Source organism: Hibiscus syriacus, unplaced genomic scaffold (assembly GCF_006381635.1).
Source record: "Hibiscus syriacus cultivar Baekdansim isolate YM2019G1 unplaced genomic scaffold, ASM638163v2 tig00111213_pilon, whole genome shotgun sequence".
In the NCBI taxonomy this organism is placed as follows: Eukaryota; Viridiplantae; Streptophyta; class Magnoliopsida; order Malvales; family Malvaceae; genus Hibiscus; species Hibiscus syriacus.
This window is the reverse complement of record NW_024063022.1, coordinates 5,880,052-5,902,140: the sequence shown is the minus strand read 5'-3', so window position 1 is coordinate 5,902,140 and position 22,089 is coordinate 5,880,052. Positions and strand designations below refer to the sequence as shown.

The window sequence follows — 22,089 nt, the reverse complement described above, 5'->3', positions numbered from 1 at the left end:
CAATTTAAGTGTTATTCTTTAATTTCTTAAGCTTTATTTTTTTATAATAGAAGAAACAATAACATATACAAGGCAATTGGCCCATGCATGTCTCGAACCTGCGACCTTCGCGTTATTAGCACGATGCTCTAACCAACTGAGCTAATAGGCCATTGCATATGTTAATGTATTTCATTATATAACTCTTTGGATGATTTGACAGATGAAATTTAAATTGGAAATTTAAAGTACCAAAGTAAATTCACGCTAGAATGAGGGCTTGAACCTCCGACCTTGTGCTTAACAGCCACATGCTCTAACCAACTGAGCTACTCCAGCAATTTAGCATTTCTTCCACATAACTACAATGTTGTCATCTGTTGGAATTATGCATAGATATGTGGAAGGGATGAGGATTCTTTGGATCTAGTGACACTATTATGGTAATTAAGACTAATAAATAATGAAATTTTAAAATAATGATAATCGAATAACACATAATTTTAAATAATCACATGTTCTCTCTGCTAAACATCATAATCCTATATTTTGATTAAATACATCAATTAAAATAATGTTATATTCTTTTTAATATTAATTGATTACATAATCATATGCACATAGTAAATCTCATATCGATGAACAAAACACTTTCAAGAGATGTGCCCCTTACGTATCTAAAAATTAATACATAACACTCTTGGTAAGAGAACTCATTCTGAAACCTCAAAACGAGATTATTGAGCAAAATTGCCACTAACATTCTGAATGAAAGGTTTGATGGTGCAATCTAGATTATATATCGAAGAATTAGAAATACTAAAAAAATCGCTTCTAGAAACAATTAATTACATAATAACATATATCATCACTGATTCATTGTGTCATTTTAGACTTATTATTTATTTTCTTAAGATCTATCTCTTTCAGAATAGGAGAAACAATAACATATGTAAGACAATTAACCCATGCAGGTCTCTAACCTGCGACCTTCGCGTTATAAGCACATTGCTCTAACCAACCGAGCTAAAAAGCCATTTCATGTCTTTTTGACATTTGCTTTATACAAATCTTTGAATGGTTTAACTAAATGAAAGTAAAATGAGAATTTAAGCTACCAGTGTAAATCAACGCTAGAAGGAAAACTTGAACCTACGACCTTATTGTTAACAACCAAACTGTCCATCCAGCTAAGATGCTCCAGCTATTTAACTCTTTTTCTACATAACTACAATCTTTTCACATTTTTTAATTATATATATATATTGAAGGGAGGAGGATTATTTGGATAATGTGACTCTATTATGGTTATTAAGAATAATACATAATTAAATTTCTATAAAAATAATTAAATTTTAAAAGAATTATAATTCATTAACATGTGCTTTTAAATAATAATATGTTATCTTTACCAAACATCATAATCTTACATTCAAAATAAATGCATCAAACAAAATAATTATATACATTCTTAGTAATTTGAATACATTGCATAATCCTATGCATAAACTTAATCTTATATCCATAAACCAAAGGTATTTGAGAGATGTGTCATGCACGTATATAAAAATAAGTACATTACATTCTTGGAAAGAGAACCCATGTTGAAACATTGAAACAAGATTATTGAGAGGAATAACCACAATTCTCATAGGCGTGGGTGATTTTGATGATTCTACAATGTTTCTATTGTCTATGAGTATTTGAGGAGTTAGTTCGAGTTTCTAGGAGTTTTATTTCAACTTGTAAACTGTCATTTTTTTTTGTTTTGAAGCTTGCGATTTCGTTTTTTTCCTGAACAGACGTGATTTAGATGAATCATATGTCCTTTTTTCAGGTACCACCTTTTGAGGTTTATTATTAATAAAATAATTTTTTGTTGTGCTAAAAAAGATTAAATATGGAAGAATGAGAAAATAATAACATAATCTCTTGTAAAATAAATTACATATTTAATCTAAATACCATGCAATATATATATTTTTATTAGCTAGAATAAAAGTGTTGGCATTTGATTGAGTCAATTAAAGTGTTATTCTTTAATTTGTTAAGCTTTATTTTTTTATAATAGAAGAAACAATCACATATACAAGGCAATTGGCCCATGCAGGTCTCGAACCTGCGACCTTCGCGTTTTTAGCAGGATGCTCTAACCAACTGAGTTAATAGGCCATTGCATATATTGATGTATTTCATTATATAACTCTTTGGATGATTTGACAGATGGAATTTAAATTGGAAATTTAAAGTACCAAAGTAAATTCACGCTAGAAGGAGGGCTTGAACCTCCGACCTTGTGGTTAATAGCCACATGCTCTAACCAACTGAGCTACTCCAGCAATTTAGCATCTCTTCCACATAACTACAATGTTGTCATCTGTTGGAATTATGCATAGATATGTGGAAGGGATGAGGATTCTTTGGATCTAGTGACACTATTATGGTAATTAAGACTAATAAATAATGAAATTTTAAAATAATGATAATCGAATAACACGTAATTTTAAATAATCACATGTTCTCTCTGCTAAACATCATAATCCTATATTTTGATTAAATACATCAATTAAAATAATGTTATATTCTTTTTAATATTAATAGATTACATAATCATATGCACATAGTAAATCTCATATCGATGAACAAAACACTTTCAAGAGATGTGCCCCTTACGTATCTAAAAATTAATACATAACACTCTTGATAAGAGAACTCATTCTCAAACCTCAAAATGAGATTATTGAGCAAAATTGCCACTAACATTATGAATGAAAGGTTTGATGGTGCAATCTAGATTATATATCGAAGAATTAGAAATACTAAAAAAATCGCTTCTAGAAACAATTAATTACATAATAACATATATCATCACTGATTCATTGTGTCATTTTAGACTTATTATTTATTTTCTTAAGATCTATCTCTTTTAGAATAGGAGAAACAATAACATATGTAAGACAATTGACCCATTCAGGTCTCTAACCCGCGACCTTCGCGTTATAACCACATTGCTCTAACCAACTGAGCTAAAAAGCCATTTCATGTCTTTTTGACATTTGCTTTATACAAATCTTTGAATGGTTTAACTAATTGAAAGTAAAACGAGAATTTAAGCTACCAGTGTAAATCAACGCTAGAAGGAAAACTTGAACCTACGACCTTATTGTTAACAACCAAACTGTCCATCCAGCTGAGATGCTCCAGCTATTTAACTCTTTTTCTACATAACTACAATCTTTTCACATTTTTTAATTATATATATATATATTGAAGGGAGGAGGATTATTTGGATAATGTGACTCTATTATGGTTATTAAGAATAATACATAATTAAATTTCTGTAAAAATAATTTAATTTTAAAAGAATTATAATTCAATAACATGTGCTTTTAAATAATAATATGTTATCTTTACCAAACATCATAATCTTACATTCAAACTAAATGCATCAAACAAAATAATTATATACATTCTTAGTAATTTGAATACATTGCATAATCCTGTGCATAAACTTAATCTTATATCCATAAACCAAAGGTATCTGAGAGATGTGTCATGCAAGTATATAAAAATAAGTACATTACACTCTTGGAAAGAGAACCCATGTTGAAACATTGAAACAAGATTATTGAGAGGAATAACCATAATTCTCATAGGCGTGGGTGATTTTGATGATTCTACAATGTTTCTATTGTCTATGAGTATTTGCAAAGTTAGTTCGAGTTTCTAGGAGTTTTATTTTGACTTGTAAACTGTCAATTTTTTTTTGTTTTGAAGCATGCGATTTCGTTTTTTTCCTAAACAGGCGTGGTTTAGATGAATCATATGTCTTTTTTTAGGTACCTCATTTTGAGGTTTATTATTAATAAAATATTTTTTTGTTGTGCTAAAAAAGATTAAATTTCTTAAGCTAGAATAAAAGTGTTGGCATGTAGCAACCCGAAAATTTGAAAACAATATTTAATTAAGTAAATTGGCAAAATTTGAGGATTTAATTGGAAGTTTTTAAAACTTGTAGCCTGTTTTAAATAGTGAAGGAAATTCTGTGACCAATCACTGAATATTTCCAAAGAGTGTCAGCAGAAGTTTTTGCTTATATGCGTGCGTGCAAATTGATTATGGTTTCATACCAGAACAATTTGCTAAGTTTTTACCCCCACGCATCTCAACTTCCAACCACGATCCCGACGCCGTCTGACCTCCGATCGTTGTTTTGAAAATACCATCGTGTTTATCATCTAGCGAGGAACAAACCCCTTAAATTAATTGAAGTGAAACGCTGCCAAACGTCATGAATTTCAAGTCAAAGTCTCGACGTTGTTTTAGCACCATCGCCGAGAAAATCTTAAATTCATCACCGATCTTCGGTCGGTTTTCAACACCTGCCACACCATCGTGTTCCTTGTGTCGTTCCGAGTTCGTCGGTGTCATCCTTGGTCTCCGTAGACTGCGGCGCGTGAGGATGTAAAGAGATCAAAGTTTTCGATTTGTTGAAATCAAGCTCTCCGCCGTTCAAAAATTTGAACTGAGCTTTGTAAGTATCTCGAAATCGCTCAAACTAATTTTTAGAAAATTTTCTGTGAATTTTACGCTGCCAGAAGATGTCTCACGCGCCCCCACGCGCCGCCACTGCGCGTGGGGAAGGATAAAATAACCGGTTTGACCGGTTCCGACCCGTTGACCCGACCCGTTGACCGTTGACCGGGTGATATTTTAGTAATTATTTTGAAAATGGTTATATATTGGTAATTATTTTGAAAATGGTGCTATTTTCATAATTTTTTTAAAAAGTGATAAATTCGTAATTTTTTTTTAAAAAAAGTGATATTTTAGTAATTATTTTGAAAAAGGGTGATATTTTTGTAAATTTTTTTAAAAGGGTGATAAATGTGTAAAATGGTTGATCATATCTTGACTATCTTTGACCAGAACTTTGATCGGCTTTGACCGGCCATTAAACGACCTTTAATCTTTCCCGAGTATACATATCCTGACATTTTTCGACGTCTCAAATCCATTTTTGGGATCCGTTTCTCCAAATTCAAACCCGAAAGTCTCCAAATCGTCAGTCAAACCCGTTGACTTTGATTTTGACCAAGAATTCAAATTTATGGAAGGTTATACTTTATGCTTTTCGACGTCCTCAATCTGATTTTGAAGTCCGTTTTTTCCAAATTCTAATCCGAAATCCCCGAATCGAGCTTGTGAATCCAAATGGCTTAGTATTTTAATATTTTGATTATTTATTTAAGTTTTGGTTAAGGAATTGATTCAGTAAAATATTTTATGAAGGTATTGGTGTTTCATCCGAGAGAGGATCAGTTAGGTCCAGAGTTGTCCGCTCGTTAGATCAGCCCAAACCACGTACTACGAGACTTACCCATAGATTTCTGTATATTATTTAAATAAAGATTAAGATTATTTATATTAGGATTCCAATATGGATTTTTCCGATTCGTAGGATCTAGCGCCGCAGCATAGCGTGATCGATAAACCCAGTAGTAGGCTTCCCTATCTGATTTCTTAGACTGTTACAGGTGTGTTTCCTGATGGTGTTATCTTACTGTTTAAAACTATCATATGAATAGTTTATCTGGTTTTTGACCTGGATTTTGATATGATACTTGACCTGGATGATTTTTATATGATACTTGACCTGGATTCTGATCTGCTACTTGACCTGAATTATGATTTAATTTTGATATATATATCCGTTATGAGCGAAACATGATTTATTTTGGGGGATAATGTTGGAGGAAGTATACCTGGAGGCTCCTCTACTGTGTGCTCAGGGCCTTACTGGACTTGACGGTGGGCGTATGGTTCTGGGGAACCTACACATTTTGGACTTGACGGATGGGGGTAGTGTTCATATTTTTAAACATGTTTGATAACCGATTTTACTGTAATATTTTATTCGTATGTTTTTATACACTGTTTGGAGCACACTGGGCTTTTTAGCTCATTCTATAGTTTTTACCTTTTTCAGATAACAACAGACTGTAAGCTAGCAGATTTGGCATCAGGGGAGATCAACTATTTATTTTATACGAATGTATATCTCAATATATTTTTCAGTTGTGTTTGGCGACATGTATTTGCTATCGTTTTGGATATATTTGTATTATTTATATTTTGTTATGTATTATATCTAATGTTTTATAAGATATTTTAAATAATAATAAAAAAATCTTTGAATGGGATATGTGATCACTTAGATTTGTGTCTAACTTACAGACCGGGTCTGGGGGTTACATTTGGTGGTATCAGAGCTTTCGGTTTTAAACACTCGGACTGTATATGGGTCCTAAACTTTGGATTTTTAAGAAATTTTGAAAAAAATGTTACCTTATTTTACAATTTAAAGTTTTCTCGAGATCCCTGATGTTAATCTGACATATGTTTCAAATTTTTTCTGTAGAACCTTATAGCTCCAACAATGAGTGCTGCTAGAGGTCGTAGGACAGGACGTGGCCATTGTCGAGGACGAGTCACTCGACCTTCTATTATGATCGATGATCCGATGTCTCCACGAGATCCTCCTGTTCTGCAAGTAGATCCGACCCTTTCTCATGATGACCAGTTTACTCCTGTGAGAGACCCTTCCATCACTGGAGATGAGGATACTGATATAAACGAAGATGCCATTAATAGAGCTATATTTCGCATGTTTCAGAGAGCTTCCAGAGCTCCTAGTAATATGACTACAGTGGAGATTTCGAATTCTTTGGTTGCTGCTGGTGTAGTTCCATTCGAGGGTATTATTGGTGGACCTTCGACAGACGCTGAGTATTGGCTGGAGGACACAGAGAGGATTATGGATGAGATGGATCTGAGACCTGAGCAGAAATTGAAGGGGGCCTAACTATGTTGAAGAAAGAGAGCTTTAGATGGTGGCAATCAATTTCTAGTAGTATTCCGAGGAGCCAATTAACATGGAATCTTTTCTAGACACGTTTCCGGAGTCGCTATATTGGGGAGAGATATCTGTAGGAACGACGCTAAGAGTTTCAGAATCTAGAGTAGGGTAATATGTCTGTTATGGACTACGAGATTGAGTTCATCCGATTGAGACGCTATGCTCTTGGACTTGTGGACACTGAGACAGATTGATGCTTGAGGTTCGAGAATGGACTCAGATATAAGATCAGGAGTCGAGTCACTACCCACCGAGAGAGGAATTTTGATGCATTAGTTGAGATAGCCAAGACTGCTGAGGAAATAGAGCGATTGGGTATAGAGAGCAAGAGAGATAATGATCGAGCTCAAACTCGATTCAGGAGGCCTTCTGGTTCTGTTGATTCTTCTGCACACCCCAGTAAGAGAGGCAGGGCTGAAACCTTTCAGAGAGGTGGTGCGAGTGCCAGGCCTGTGGCATCCGGTTCTTTAGCTGTACATTCTTCTAGACATGGTGGATCTTCTGGGTTTCAACCTTTGGAGACATGTGATTACTGTGGAAAACAACATCTTGGAGAATGCAGGATGAACACATGTTATAAATGTGGTTCTGGTGACCATTTTTTGAAGGACTGTCCAGAGCGAAATCGTTCATTTCAGACACCATTTTGTACTCCTGCACGTACTCAGAGTACTTTCAGACTCCAGCAGTGAGTCGTAATCAGGGCAGGGTACCAGGATCGGCTAGTAGAGGCTAAGCATCTCAGAGTAGGGGTCCAAACAGATATGAGGCTAGACAGCCTGCATTGGTTTACACTACTAGACTTCGACAGGATCGTGATGGGCCTAATGTGATTTTAGGTACAGTTACTATTCATTCAGTTCCCTACTTTGCATTGTTTGATAGTGGTTCCACCAATTCCTATGTATCGTATTCCGTTTTTGAGGGTCTAAATATTCCTGTTGAGAATACTAAGCATTTGGTGATAGTTCAAAGTCCCTTAGGCAAGTCCATTGTGTTGGATCGTATTTTTAGAAAGTGTTCTATAGAGATCAATGGGGAGATTTTTCTAGTCGACCTGATGGAGTTACCTTTGGAAGAGTTTGATTTGATTCTCGGCGTAGATTGGTTGGACAAAGATCGAGTAAATATTGATTTTGAGACCATGAGAGTTGTTCTAAAGACCCTAGATAATCGAAAGATTGAAATGATCGGGGAACGCCGTGGATTTTTGACGAATGTTATATCTACTTTGGTGGCTGAGAAGATGATCAGAAAAGGTTTCGAGGCATTTCTTGCTTATATATTGGATACTAGGAGTTCTCAATTTGATATTGAAGACATCCGGATTGTCAAGGAATTTCCTGATATTTTTCTCGAGGAATTACCTGGATTACCGCCGGATAGAGGATTGAGTTTGAAATTGAAGTCTGTTCTGGTTCCAATCCAGTTTCAATGGCTCCTAATCGTATGGCCCCAAAGGAGCTTAAGGAACTGAAAGTCCAACTCCAGGAGTTGTTGGATAGGGGATTTATCCGACCCAATGTATCACCTTGGGGAGCCCCAGTTCTCTTTGTCAAGAAGAAAGATGGGACATTGAGACTTTGTATTGATTATAGGAAACTGAACAAGCTCACGATTAAAAACAAATATCCTCTACCCAGGATCGATGATTTATTTGACCAATTTCAAGGGGCTTCTACCTTTTAAAAAATAGACTTGAGATCTGGTTATTATCAACTCAAGGTGAAATATTCAGATATTCCGAAGACTGCTTTCCGTACTTGGTATGGGCATAATGAGTTTTTAGTGATGCCATTTGGGTTAACAAATGCCCCTACTGCTTTTATGGATCTGATGCATAGGGTGTTTCGACCTTATTTGGACCAGTTTGTAGTTGTGTTCATTGATGATATACTGGTGTATTCTAGAAGTAAAGTTGAACATGAGGAGCATTTAAGGATTGTTCTACAGACTCTAAGGGAGAATAAGCTATACGCTTAGTTGAGCAAGTGTGAGTTCTGGCTTAGCAAAGTGACTTTCCTTGGACATATCGTTTCTGCTGATGGTATTCGGGTGGATCCAAGCAAAGTGGAGGCTATTCTGAACTGGAAGTAACCCAATAATGTTTCTGAGATCCGTAGTTTCTTGGGTTTAGCTGGTTAGTACCGTCGTTTCGTTGAGGGGTTCTCCCTTATTGTAGCTCATCTGATGAAACTATTGAGGAAAGATGTTCCATTTGTCTGGTCTGAGAACCAACAAACTAGCTTTGAGAAATTGAAGATTGTTCTAACTCAAGCCCCAGTGCTGATTCAGCCTGAATCTGGGAAGGATTTTTCTGTCTATAGTGATGCTTCTCACTCTGGATTAGAATGTGTTTTGATGCAAGATAGAAAGGTTGTCGCTTATGCTTCGCGTCAGTTAAAGCCGCATGAGCGTAACTATCCTATTCACGATATGGAGTTAGCTGCTGTGGTTTTTGCTTTAAAGATCTGGAGACATTACCTATACGGAGAAAAGTGTTATATTTATACTGATCATAAGAGTATGAAGTATCTGCTTACTCAGAAAGAATTGAATTTGAGACAACGTCACTGGTTGGAGCTCCTAAAGGACTATGATTTAGAGATAGAATATCATCCAGGGAAGACTAATGTAGTGGCAGACGCCTTGAGCCGTAAGGCGATATCAGATCTCAGAACCTTATTCACCAACTTGAGTTTATTTGATGATAACAGTTTGTTAGCGGAGTTACAGGTTAAACTCACTTTGGCCGAGGAGATTGAAGCCAAACAACTTATGGATAGCTCATTGCTTCCCATTATTGAACAAGTTAAGCAGGGATTGAGTTCAGAGTATATTGTGGATCATGATGGTATTTTGTGTTTTCATGGTCGTTACTGTGTCCCTAAAGATGATGAGTTGAGACGGGTTATTCTTCAGGAGGCTCATAGTAGTCCTTATACTATGCATCCTGGCGGGGACAAAATGTACAATAATCTCAATGAGTACTACTTTTGGACTGGTATAAAAAAGAATATTTCAGATTTTGTGGCGAGGTGTTTGACTTGTCAGCAGGTTAAGGCAGAACACCAACATCCATCTGGATTGTTACAGTCAATTAAGATTCTTGAGTGGAAATGGGAGCGCATTACGATGGACTTCGTTACTGGCCTTCTTCTGACTCCTTCCAAAAAGGATTCTATTTGGGTGATTGTTGATTGACTCACCAAGTCAGCGCACTTTATCCCTATCCGGATTAATTATTCTCTGGACAAACTAGCTAAGTTGTACATTTTTGAGATCGTTTGACTTCATGGTGTTCCATTGTCTATCATATATGATCGAGATCCGAGGTTCACTTCTAGGTTCTGGAAAGCTTTGCACGTGGCTCTGGGTACTCGTTTGAATTTCAGTACATCTTTTCACCCTCATACTGATGGACAGTCTGAGCGAGTTATTCAGGTGTTGGAGGATATGTTACGGGGTTGTGTGATTGATTTCCGTGGTAGTTGGGAAGATTTATTGCCATTAGCTGAGTTTGCTTATAATAATAGTTACCAGGCAAGTATTCGCATGGCACCGTACAAGGCTCTGTATGGACGTAGATGTCGTACTCCTATATGTTGGACAGAGTTGCATGATAGAAAAACTTTGGGTCCAGACTTGGTTCGAGAGACTGAAGATAATGTCAGATTGATCTGTGATCGCTTAAAAAAGGCATTTGATAGGCAGAAATCATACGCAGATAAGCGATGTAAGGATATCGAGTTTGAGGTTGGAGATAAGGTTTTTCTCAAGTATCTCCATAGAAGAAGGTATTGAGATTTGGACGTAAGGGTAAATTGAGTCCGCGATTTATTAGGCCGTATCGTATTTTGAAGAAAGTTGGACCTGTTGCTTATCAACTTGAGTTGCCTCCCCAGCTCAGTCGTATTCATGATGTTTTTCATGTGTCTATGTTAAGGCGATACCGTCCAGATCCAAATCACATCATTCAGGTTGATGAGGTAGAGTTGAGACCTGATTTGTCATATAAGGAGGAGCCTGTTCAGGTTTTAGATAGAGATGAGTGAGTTCTTCGGAATAGGCGTATTCCAATGATCAAAGTTCAGTGGAGTAATCGTAGCCCCTCAGAAGCTACTTGGGAGACTTTGGAGTCAATGAAGGCTCAATTTCCTCATCTATTTTCATAAGGTAAATTTCGAGGACGAAATTTCTTATAGAGGGGGATAATTGTAACAACCCGAAAATTTGAAAAAAATATTTAATTAAGTAAATTGGCAAAATTTCAGGATTTAATTGGAAGTTTTTAAAACTTGTTGCCTGTTTTAAAAAGTGAAGGAAATTCAGTGACCAATCACTGAATATTTCCAAAGAGTGTCGGCAGAATTTTTGCTTATATGCGTGCAAATTGATTATGGTTTCATACCAGAACAATTTGCTAAGTTTTTACCCCCCACGCATCTCAACTTCCAACCATGATCCTGACGCCGTCCAACCTCCGATCGTTGTTTTGAAAACACCATCGTGTTCATCATCGAGCGAGGAACAAACCCCTTAAATTAATTGAAGTGAAACGTTGCCAAAGGTCGTGAATTTCAAGTCAAAGTCTCGACATTTTTTTAGTACCACCGCCGAGAAAATCTTAAATTCATTACCATCGTCGCTCGGTTTTCGACACCTCCCGCACCATTGTGTTCCTTGTGCCGTTCCGAGTTCCCCAGTGTCATCCTTGGTCTCCGTAGATGGTGGCGCGTGAGGAGGTGAAGCGGTCAAAGTTTTCGATTTGTTGAAATCGAGCTCTCTACCGTTAAAAAATTTTGAACTAAGCTTTGTAAGTATCACGAAATCGCTCAAAATAATTTTTAGAAATTTTTCTGTGAATTTTACGCTGCCGGAAGATGTCTCACGCGCCGCCACTACGCGTGGGAAGGATAAAATAGCCGGTTTGACCAGTTTTGAACTTGTTTGACCGGTTCCGACCCGACCCGACCCGTTGACCAGGTGATATTTTAGTAATTATTTTGAAAATGGTGATATTTTGGTAATTATTTTGAAAATGGTGTTATTTTCGTAATTTTTTTAAAAAGTGATAAATTTGTAAATTTTTAAAAAAATGATATTTTAGTAATTATTTTGAAAATGGTGATATTTTAGTAAATTTTTTAAAAAAGGGTGATAAATGTGTAAAATGGATGATCATATCTTGACTATCTTTTACCAGAACTTTGACCGGCCATTAAACGACCTTTAATATTTCCCGAGTATACCTATCCTGACATTTTTCGACGTCCCAAATCCGTTTTCGGGATCCGTTTCGCTAAATTCGAACCCGAAAGTCTCCAAATCGTCAGTCAAACCCGTTGACATTGATTTTGACCAAGAATTCAAATTTACGGAAGGTCATACTTTATGTTTTTCGATGTCCTGAATCTGATTTCGAAGTCCGTTTTGCCAAATTCTTACCTGAAATCCTCGAATCGAGCATGTGAATCCAAAAGGCTTAGTATTTTAATATTTTGATTAAGGAATTGATTTAGTAAAATATTTTATGAAGGTACTGGTGTTTCATCCGAGAGAGGATCAGTTAGGTCCAGAGTTGTTCGTTCGTCAGATTAGCCCGAACCACGTACTACGAGACTTACCCATAGATTTCTATATATTATTTAAATAAAGATTAAGATTATTTATATTAGGATTCCAATATGGATTTTTCCGATTTGTAGGATCTAGCGCCGCAGTAGAGCGTGATCGACAGACCCAATAGTAGGCTTCCCTATCTGATTTCTCAGACTGTTACAGGTGTGTTTCTTGACGGTGTTATCTTGCTGTTTAAAACTATCATATGAATAGTTTATCTGGTTTTTGACCTGGATTTTGATATGATACTTGACCTGGATGATTTTTATACGATACTTGACCTGGACGATTTTTATATGATACTTGACCTGGATTCTGATCTGCTACTTGACCTGAATTATGTTTTAATTTTGATATATATATCCGTTATGAGCGAAACATGATTTATTTGGGGGGATAATGTTGGAGTAAGTATACCTGGAGGCTCATCTGTTGTGTGCTCAGGGCCTTACTGGACTTGACGGTGGGTGTATGGTTTTGGGGAACCTACACATTTTGGACTTGACGGATGGGGGTAGTGTTCATATTTTAAAACATGTTTGATAACCGATTTTACTAGAATATTTTATTCGTATGTTTTTATACACTGTTTGGAGCACACTGGGCTTTTTAGCTCATTCTATAGTTTTTACCTTTTTCAGATAACAACAGACCGTAAGTTAGCTAATTTGGCATCAGGGGAGATCAACTACTTATTTTGTACGAATGCATATCTCAATATGTTTTTTAGTTGTGTTTGGTGACATGTATTTGCTATCGTTTTGGATATATTTGTATTATTTATATTTTGTTATGTATTATATCTAATGTTTTATAAGTTATTTTAAATAATAATAAAAAATATCTGAATGGGATATGTGACAACTTAGATTTGGGTCTAACTTAGAGACCGGGTCTGGGGGTTACTTGGCATATTTGATAGAGTCAATTTAAGTGTTATTCTTTAATTTCTTAAGCTTTATTTTTTATAATAGGAGAAACAATAACATATACAAGGCAATTTGCCCATACAGGTCTCGAACCCGCGACCTTCGCGTTATTAGCACGATGCTTTAACCAACTGAGCATTTGATTGGGTCAATGTAAGTGTTATTCTTTAATTTCTTAAGCTTTATTTTTTTATAATAGGAGAAACAATAACATATACAAGGCAAATGGGGCGCAGGTCTCGAACCTGAGACCTTCGCGTTATTAGCACAATGATCTAACCAACTGAGCTAATAGGCCATTGCATATATTAATGTATTTCATCATATAACTCTTTGGATGATTTGACAGATGAAATTTAAATTTGAAATTTAAAGTACCAAAGTAAATTCAAGCTAGAAGGAGGGCTTGAACCTCCGACCTTGTGGTTAAGGGCCACATGCTCTAACCAACTGAGCTACTCAAGCTATTTAACTTCTCTTCCACATAACTACAATGTTGTCATATGTTGGAATTATGCATACATATACGGAAGGGATGAGGATTCCTTGGATCAAGTGACTATGTTATGGTAATTAAGACTAATAAATAATGAAATTTTAAAATAATGATAATTAAATAACACATAATTTTAAATAATCACAAGTTCTCTCAGCTAAACATCATAATCCTATATTTCGATTAAATGCATCAAATAAAATAATTTTATATGCTTTGTAATATGAATAGATTACATAATCATACGCACATAGTATATCTTATATCGATGAACAAAACACTTTCAAGAGATGTGCCCCTACGCATCTAAAAATTAATACATAACACTCTTGATAAGAGAACTCATTCTCAAACCTCGAAACAAGATTATTGAGTAAAATTGCCAGTAAAATTCTGAATGAAAGGTTTGATGGTGCAATCTAGATTATATATTGAATAATAAGAAACACTAAAAAAATCGCTTGTAAAAAATATTAATTACATAATAACATATATCATCACTGATTCATTGTATCATTTTAGACCTATTATTTATTTTCTTAAGCTCTCTCTCTTTTAGAATAGGAGAAACAATAACATATGTAAGACAATTGACCCATGCAGGTCTCTAACATGCGACCTTCGCGTTATAAGCCCAATGCTCTAACCAACCGATATAAAAAGCCATTTCATGTCTTTTTGACTTATTTCTTTATACAAATCTTTTGATGGTTTAACTAATTGAAAGTAAAACGAGAATTTAAGTTACCCGTGTAAATCAACGCTAGAAGGAAGACTTAAACCTACGACCTTATTGTTAACAACCAAACTCTCTATCCAGCTGAGATGCTTCAGCTATTTAACTCTTTTTCTACACAACTACTATCTTATCACTTTTTTTAATTATATGCATATTTATATATTGATGGGAGGAGGATTATTTGGATCATGTGACTCTTTATGGTTATTAAGAATAATATATAATTAAATTTCAATAAAAATAATTAAATTTTAAAATAATGATAATTCAATAACATGTGCTTCTAGAAATAATATGTTTTCTTTACTAAACATTATAATCTTATATTGAAAATAAATGCATCAAACAAAGTAATTTTATACATTGTTAGTAATTTGAATACATTGCATAATCCTATGCATAAACTTAATCTTATATCCATAAACCAAACGTATCCGAGAGATGTGTCATGCACGTATCTAAAAATAAGTACATTACACTTTTACTAAGAGAACCCATGTTGAAACATTGAAACAAGATTATTGAGAGGAATAACCACAATTCTCATAGGAGTGGGTGATTTTGATGACTCTGCAATGTTTGTATTGTCTATGAGTATTTACGGAGTTAGTTCGAGTTTCTAGGAGATTTATTTCAACTTGTAAATTGTCAATATTTTATGTTTTGAAGCATACGATCTCATTTTTTTCCTGAATAGGCTTGATTTAGATGAATTGTATGTCCTTTTGTCAGTTACCTCCTTTTGAGGTTTATTATTAATAAAGAGATTTTTTGTTGGGCTAAAAAAGATTAAATATGGAAGAATAAGAAAAATAACATAATCGCTTGTAAGAGAAATTACATATTTAATATAAAAATCATGCAGTATATATTTTTTTAATAGATAGAATAAAAATGTTGGCATTTGATTGAGTCAATTTAAGTGATATTCTTAATTTCTTAAGCTTTAATTTTTTTATAATAGGAGAAACAATAACATATACAAGGTGATTGGCCCATGCAGGTCTCGAACCTGCGACCTTTGCGTTATTAGCATGATGCTCTAACCAACTAAGCTAATAAGCCATTGCATATATATTTATTTATTTCATCATATAACTCTTTGGATGATTTGACAGATGAAATTTAAATAGGAAATTTAAAGTACCAAAGAAAATTCACGCTAGAAGGAGGGCTTGAACCTCCAACCTCGGGGTTAACAACCACATGCTCTAACCAATTGAGCTACTCCTGCTATTTATCTTCTCTTCCACATAACTACAATGTTGTCATCTGTTGGAATAATGCATACATATGTGGATGGGATGAGGATTATTTGGATCAAGTGACCCTGTTATGGTAATTAAGACTAATAAATAATGAAATTTTAAAATAATGATAATTGAATAACACATAATTTTAAATAATCACATGTTCTCTCTACTAAACATTATAATCCTATATTTCGATTTAAATGCATCAAATAAAATAATAATATATTCTTTGTAATATGAATAGATTACATAATCATATGCACATAGTAAATCTTATATCGATGAACCAACACTCTCGAGAGATGTGCTCCCTACGTATATAAAAATTAATACATAACACTCTTGATAAGATAACTCATTCTTAAACCTCGAAACAATATTATTGAGCAAAATTGCCACTAACACTCTGAATGAAAGGTTTGATGGTGCAATCTAGATTATATATTGAAGAATGAGAAACACTAAAAAATCACTTGTAAAAACAATTAATTACATAATAACATATATCATCACTGATTCATTGTATCGTTTTAGACTTATTATTTATTTTCTTAAGCTCTATCTCTTTTAGAATAGGAGAAAGAATAACATATGTAAGACAATTGACCCATGTAGGTCTCTAACCTACGACCTTCGCGTTATAAGCATAATGCTCTAACCAACCGAGCTAAAAAGCCATTTCATGTTTTTTTGATGTATTGCTTTATGAAAATCTTTGAATGGTTTAACACTAATTGATAGTAAAACCAGAATTTAGGTTACACTCTTGGTAAGAGAAGCCATGTTGAAACATTGAAACAAGATTATTGAGTGGAATAACCACAATTCTCATAGACGTGGGTGATTTTTATGATTCTACAATGTTTCTATTGTCTATGAGTATTTGCAGAGTTAGTTCGAGTTTCTTGGAGATTTATTTCGACTTGTAAACTGTCAATTTTTTTTGTTTTGAAGCATACGATTTCGTTTTTTTCCTGAACAGGCTTGATTTAGATGAATCATATGTCCTTTTATCAGGTACCACCTTTTGAGGTTTATTATTAATAAAGTAATTTTTAGATGTGCTAAAAAAGATTAAATATGGAAGAATGAGAAACAATAACATAATCACTTGTAAAAGAAATTGCATATTTAATCTAAATATCATGCAGTATATATATATATATATATATATATTTTTACTAGCTAAAATAAAAATGTTGGCATTTGATTGAGTCAATTTAAGTTTTATTCTTATTTTCTTATGCTTTAATTATTTATAATAGGAGAAACAATAACATATACAAGACAATTGGCCCATGCAGGTCTCGAACCTACGACCTTCGCGATATTAGCACGATGCTCTAACCAACTGAGCTAATAGGCCATTGCAAATATATTGATGTATTTCATCATATAACTCTTTGGATGATTTGACAGATGAAATTTAAATTGGAAATTTAAAGTACCAAAGTAAATTCACGCTAGAAGGAGGGCTTGAACCTCAGACCTTGTGGTTAACAAACACATGCTCTAACCAACTGAGCTACTCCAACAATTTAGATTCTCTTCCACATAACTACAATGTTGTCATCTGTTGGAATTATACATACATATGTGGAAGGGATGAGGATTCTTTGGATCTAGTGACACTATTATGGTAATTAAGACTAATAAATAATGAAATTTTAAAATAATTATAATTGAATAACACGTTATTTTAAATAATCACATGTTCTCTCTGCTAAACATTATAATCCTATATTTTGATTAAATGCATAAAATAAAATATTGTTATATTATTTGTAATATGAATAGATTACATAATCATATGCACATAGTAAATCTTATATCGATGAACGAAACACTTTCAAGAGATGTGCCCCCTACGTATCTAAAAATTAATACATAACACTCTTGATAAGATAACTCATTCTCAAACCTCGAAACGAGATTATTGAGCAAAATTGACACTAACATTCTGAATGAAAGGTTTGATGGTGTAATCTAGATTATATATCGAAGAATTAGAAATACTAAAAATATCGCTTCTAAAAAAAATTAATTACATAATAACATATATCATCACTGATACATTGTGCCATTTTAGACTTATTATTTATTTTCTTAAGCTCTATCTCTTTTAGACTAGGAGAAACAATAACATATGTAAGACAATTGACCCATGCAGGTCTCTAACCTGCGACCTTCGCGTTATAAGCACATTGCTCTAACCAACCGAGCTAAAAAGCCATTTCATGTCTTTTTGACGTTTGCTTTATACAAATATTTGGATGGTTTAACTAATTGAAAGTAAAACGGGATTTTAAGCTACCAGTGTAAATCAACGCTAGAAGGAAGACTTGAACCTACGACCTTATTGTCAACAACCAAACTGTCCATCCAGGTGAGATGCTCTAGCTATTTAACTCTTTTTCTACACAACTACAATCATTTCACATTTTTTAATTATATATATATATATATATTAAAGGGAGGAGGATTATTTGGATCATGTGACTCTATTATGGTTATTAAGAATAATACATAATTAAATTTCTGTAAAAATAATTAAATTTTAAAATAATGATAATTCAATAACATGTGTTTTTAAAAAATAATAAGTTACCTTTACCAAACATTATAATCTTACATTCAAAATAAATGCATCAAAGAAAATAATTTTATACATTCTTAGTAATTTGAATACGTTGCATAATACTATGCATAAACTTAATCTTATATTCATAAACCAAAGGTATCCGAGAGATATGTCATGCTCGTATCTAAAACTAAGTACATTACACTCTTGGAAAGAGAACCCATGTTGAAACATTGAAACAAGATTATTGAGAGGAATAACCACAATTCTCATAGGTGTGGGTGATTTTGATGATTCTACAATGTTTCTATTGTCTAGGAGTATTTGCGGAGTTTGCTCGAGTTTCTAGGAGTTTTATTTCGACTTGTAAACTATCAATTTTTTTTAAGCATGCGATTTCATTTTTTTTCTGAATAGGCGTGATTTAGATGAATCATATATCCTTTTTTCAGGTACCTCCTTAGGTTTATTATTAATAAAATAATTTTTTGTTGTGCTAAAAAAGATTAAATATGGAAGAATGAGAAAATAATAACATAATCGCTTGTAAAATAAATTACATATTTAATCTAAATACCATACAATATATATATTTTTATTAGCTAGAATAAAAGTGTTGGCATTTGATTGAGTCAATTTAAGTGTTATTCTTTAATTTCTTAAGCTTTAATTTTTTATAATAGAAGAAACAATAACATATACAAGGCAATTGGCCCATGCAGGTCTCTAATTTGCGACCTTCGTGTTATTAGCACGATGCTCTAACCATCTGAGCTAATAGGCCATTGCATATATTAATGCATTTCGTCATATAACTCTTTGTATGATTTGACAAGTGAAATTTAAATTGGAAATTTAAAGTACCAAAGTAAAGTCACGCTAGAATGAGGGCTTGCACCTCCGACCTTGTGGTTAACAGCCACATGCTCTAACCAACTCAGCTACTCAAGCAATTTAGCTTCTCTTCCACATAACTACAATGTTGTCATCTGTTGGAATTATACATACATATGTGGAAGGGATGAGGATTCTTTGGATCTAGTGACACTATTATGGTAATTAAGACTAATAAATAATGAAATTTTAGAATAATGATAATTGAATAACACGTAATTTAAATAATCACATGTTCTCTCTGCTAAACATCATAATCCTATATTTTGATTAAATGCATCAAATAAAATAATGTTATATTTGTTGTAATATGAATAGATTACATAATCATATGCACATAGTAAATCTTATATCAATGAACGAAACACTTTCAAGAGATGTGCCCCCTACGTATCTAAAAATTAATACATAACACTCTTGATAAGATAACTCATTCTCAAACCTCGAAATAAGATTATTGAGCAAAATTGACACTAACATTCTGAATGAAAGGTTTGACGGTGCAATCTAGATTATATATCGAAGAATTAGAAGTACTAAAAAAATCGCTTATAAAAACAATTAATTACATAATAACATATATCATCACTGATTCATTGTGTCATTTTAGACTTATTATTTATTTTCTTAAGCTCTATCTCTTTTTGAATAGGAGAAACAATAACATATGTAAGACAATTGACCCATGCAGGTCTCTAACCTACGACCTTCGCGTTATAACCACATTGCTCTAACCAACCGAGCTAAAAAGCCATTTCATGTCTTTTTGACGTTTGCTTTATACAAATATTTGGGTGGTTTAACTAATTGAAAGTAAAACGAGAATTTAAGCTACCAGTGTAAATCAACGCTTGAAGGAAGACTTGAACCAACGACCTTATTGTTAACAACCAAACTGTCCATCCAGCTGAGATGCTCCAACTATTTAACTCTTTTTCTACACAACTACAATCTTTTCACATTTTTTAATTATATATATATATATATATTGAAGAGAGGACGATTATTTGGATCATGTGACACTATTATGGTTATCAAGAATAATACATAATTAAATTTCTGTAAAAATAATTAAATTTTAAAATAATGATAATTCAATAACATGTGTTTTTAAATAATAATATGTTATCTTTACCAAACATCATAATCTTACATTCAAAATAAATGCATCAAACAAAATAATTTTATACATTCTTAGTAATTTGAATACATTGCATAATCATATGCATAAACTTAATCTTATAACCATAAACCAAAGGTATCCGAGAGATGTGTCATGAACGTATGTAAAAATAAGTACATTACACTCTCGGAATGAGAACCCATGTTGAAACATTGAAACAAGATTATTGAGAGGAATAACCACAATTCTCATAGGTGTGGGTGATTTTGATGAGTCTATGATGTTTCTATTGTCTATGAGTATTTGAGGAGTTAGTTCGAGTTTCTAGGAGTTTTATTTCGACTTGTAAACTGTCAATTTTTTTTTTGAAACATGCAATTTCGTTTTTTTCCTGAATAGGCGTGATTTAGATGAATCATATCTCCTTTTTTTTCAGGTACCTCCTTTCGAGTTTTATTATTCATAAAATAATTTTTTGTTGTGCTAAAAAAGATTAAATATGGAAGAATGAGAAAATAATAACATAATCGCTTGTAAAATAAATTACATATTTAATCTAAATAACATGCACTATATGTATTTTTATTAGCTAGAATAAAATTGTTGACATTTGATTGAGTCAATTTAAGTCTTATTCTTTAATTTCTTAAGCTTTATTTTTTTTTATAATAGAAGAAACAATAACATATACAAGGCAATTGGCCCATGCAAGTCTCGAACCTGTGACCTTCGCGTTATTAGCACGATGCTCTAACCAACTGAGCTAATAGGACATTACATATATTAATGTATTTTATCATATAACTCTTTGGATGATTTGACAGATGAAATTTAAAATGGAAATTTAAAGTACCAAAGTAAATTCACGCTAGAAGGAGGGCATGAACGTCCAACCTTGTGGTTAACAGCCACATGCTCTAACCAACTGAGCTATTCCAGCAATTTAGCTTTTCTTCCACATAACTACAATGTTGTCATCTGTTGGAATTATGCATACATATATGGAAGGGATGAGTATTCTTTGGATCTAGGGACACTATTATCGTAATTAAGACTAATAAATAATGAAATTTTAAAATAATGATAATTGAATAACAGGTGATTTTAAATAATCACATGTTCTCTCTCCTAAACACCATAATCCTATATTTTGCTTAAATGCGTCAAATAAAATAATGTTATATTATTTGTAATATGAATAGATTACATAATTATATGCACATAGTAAATCTTATATTGATGAACGAAACACTTTCAAGAGATGTGCCCCCTACGTATCTAAAAATTAATACATAACACTCTTGATAAGATAACTCATTCTCAAACCTCGAAACGAGATTATTGAGAAAAATTGGCACTAACATTTTGAATGAAAGGTTTGATGGTGCAATCTAGATTATATATCGAAGAATTAGAAATACTAAAATATCGCTTCTAAAAATAATTAATTACATAATAACATATATCATCACTGATTCATTGTGTCATTCTAGACTTATTATTTATTTTCTTAAGATCTATCTCTTTTAGAATAGGATAAACAATAACATATGT

The 22,089-nt window shown here is 33.2% G+C and overlaps 7 non-coding genes across 7 annotated transcripts; all 7 read right to left on the bottom strand.

Annotated features, from left to right (window-relative positions):
* Nucleotides 1-77: 77 nt before the first annotated feature.
* TRNAI-AAU lies at nucleotides 78-151 on the bottom strand. Its single transcript has one exon. It is a non-coding gene; the product is annotated as a tRNA-Ile (tRNA).
* A 1,926-nt stretch (nucleotides 152-2,077) lies between these two features.
* On the bottom strand, nucleotides 2,078-2,151 carry TRNAF-AAA. The gene has a single exon. It is a non-coding gene; the product is annotated as a tRNA-Phe (tRNA).
* A 93-nt stretch (nucleotides 2,152-2,244) lies between these two features.
* On the bottom strand, nucleotides 2,245-2,318 carry TRNAN-AUU. The gene has a single exon. It is a non-coding gene; the product is annotated as a tRNA-Asn (tRNA).
* Nucleotides 2,319-13,840: 11,522 nt separating this feature from the next.
* Nucleotides 13,841-13,914, bottom strand: TRNAK-CUU. Its single transcript has one exon. It is a non-coding gene; the product is annotated as a tRNA-Lys (tRNA).
* Nucleotides 13,915-15,675: 1,761 nt separating this feature from the next.
* On the bottom strand, nucleotides 15,676-15,749 carry TRNAI-AAU. Its single transcript has one exon. It is a non-coding gene; the product is annotated as a tRNA-Ile (tRNA).
* A 1,480-nt stretch (nucleotides 15,750-17,229) lies between these two features.
* Nucleotides 17,230-17,303, bottom strand: TRNAI-AAU. Its single transcript has one exon. It is a non-coding gene; the product is annotated as a tRNA-Ile (tRNA).
* A 3,931-nt stretch (nucleotides 17,304-21,234) lies between these two features.
* TRNAI-AAU lies at nucleotides 21,235-21,308 on the bottom strand. Its single transcript has one exon. It is a non-coding gene; the product is annotated as a tRNA-Ile (tRNA).
* Between the last annotated feature and the right edge of the window lie 781 nt (nucleotides 21,309-22,089).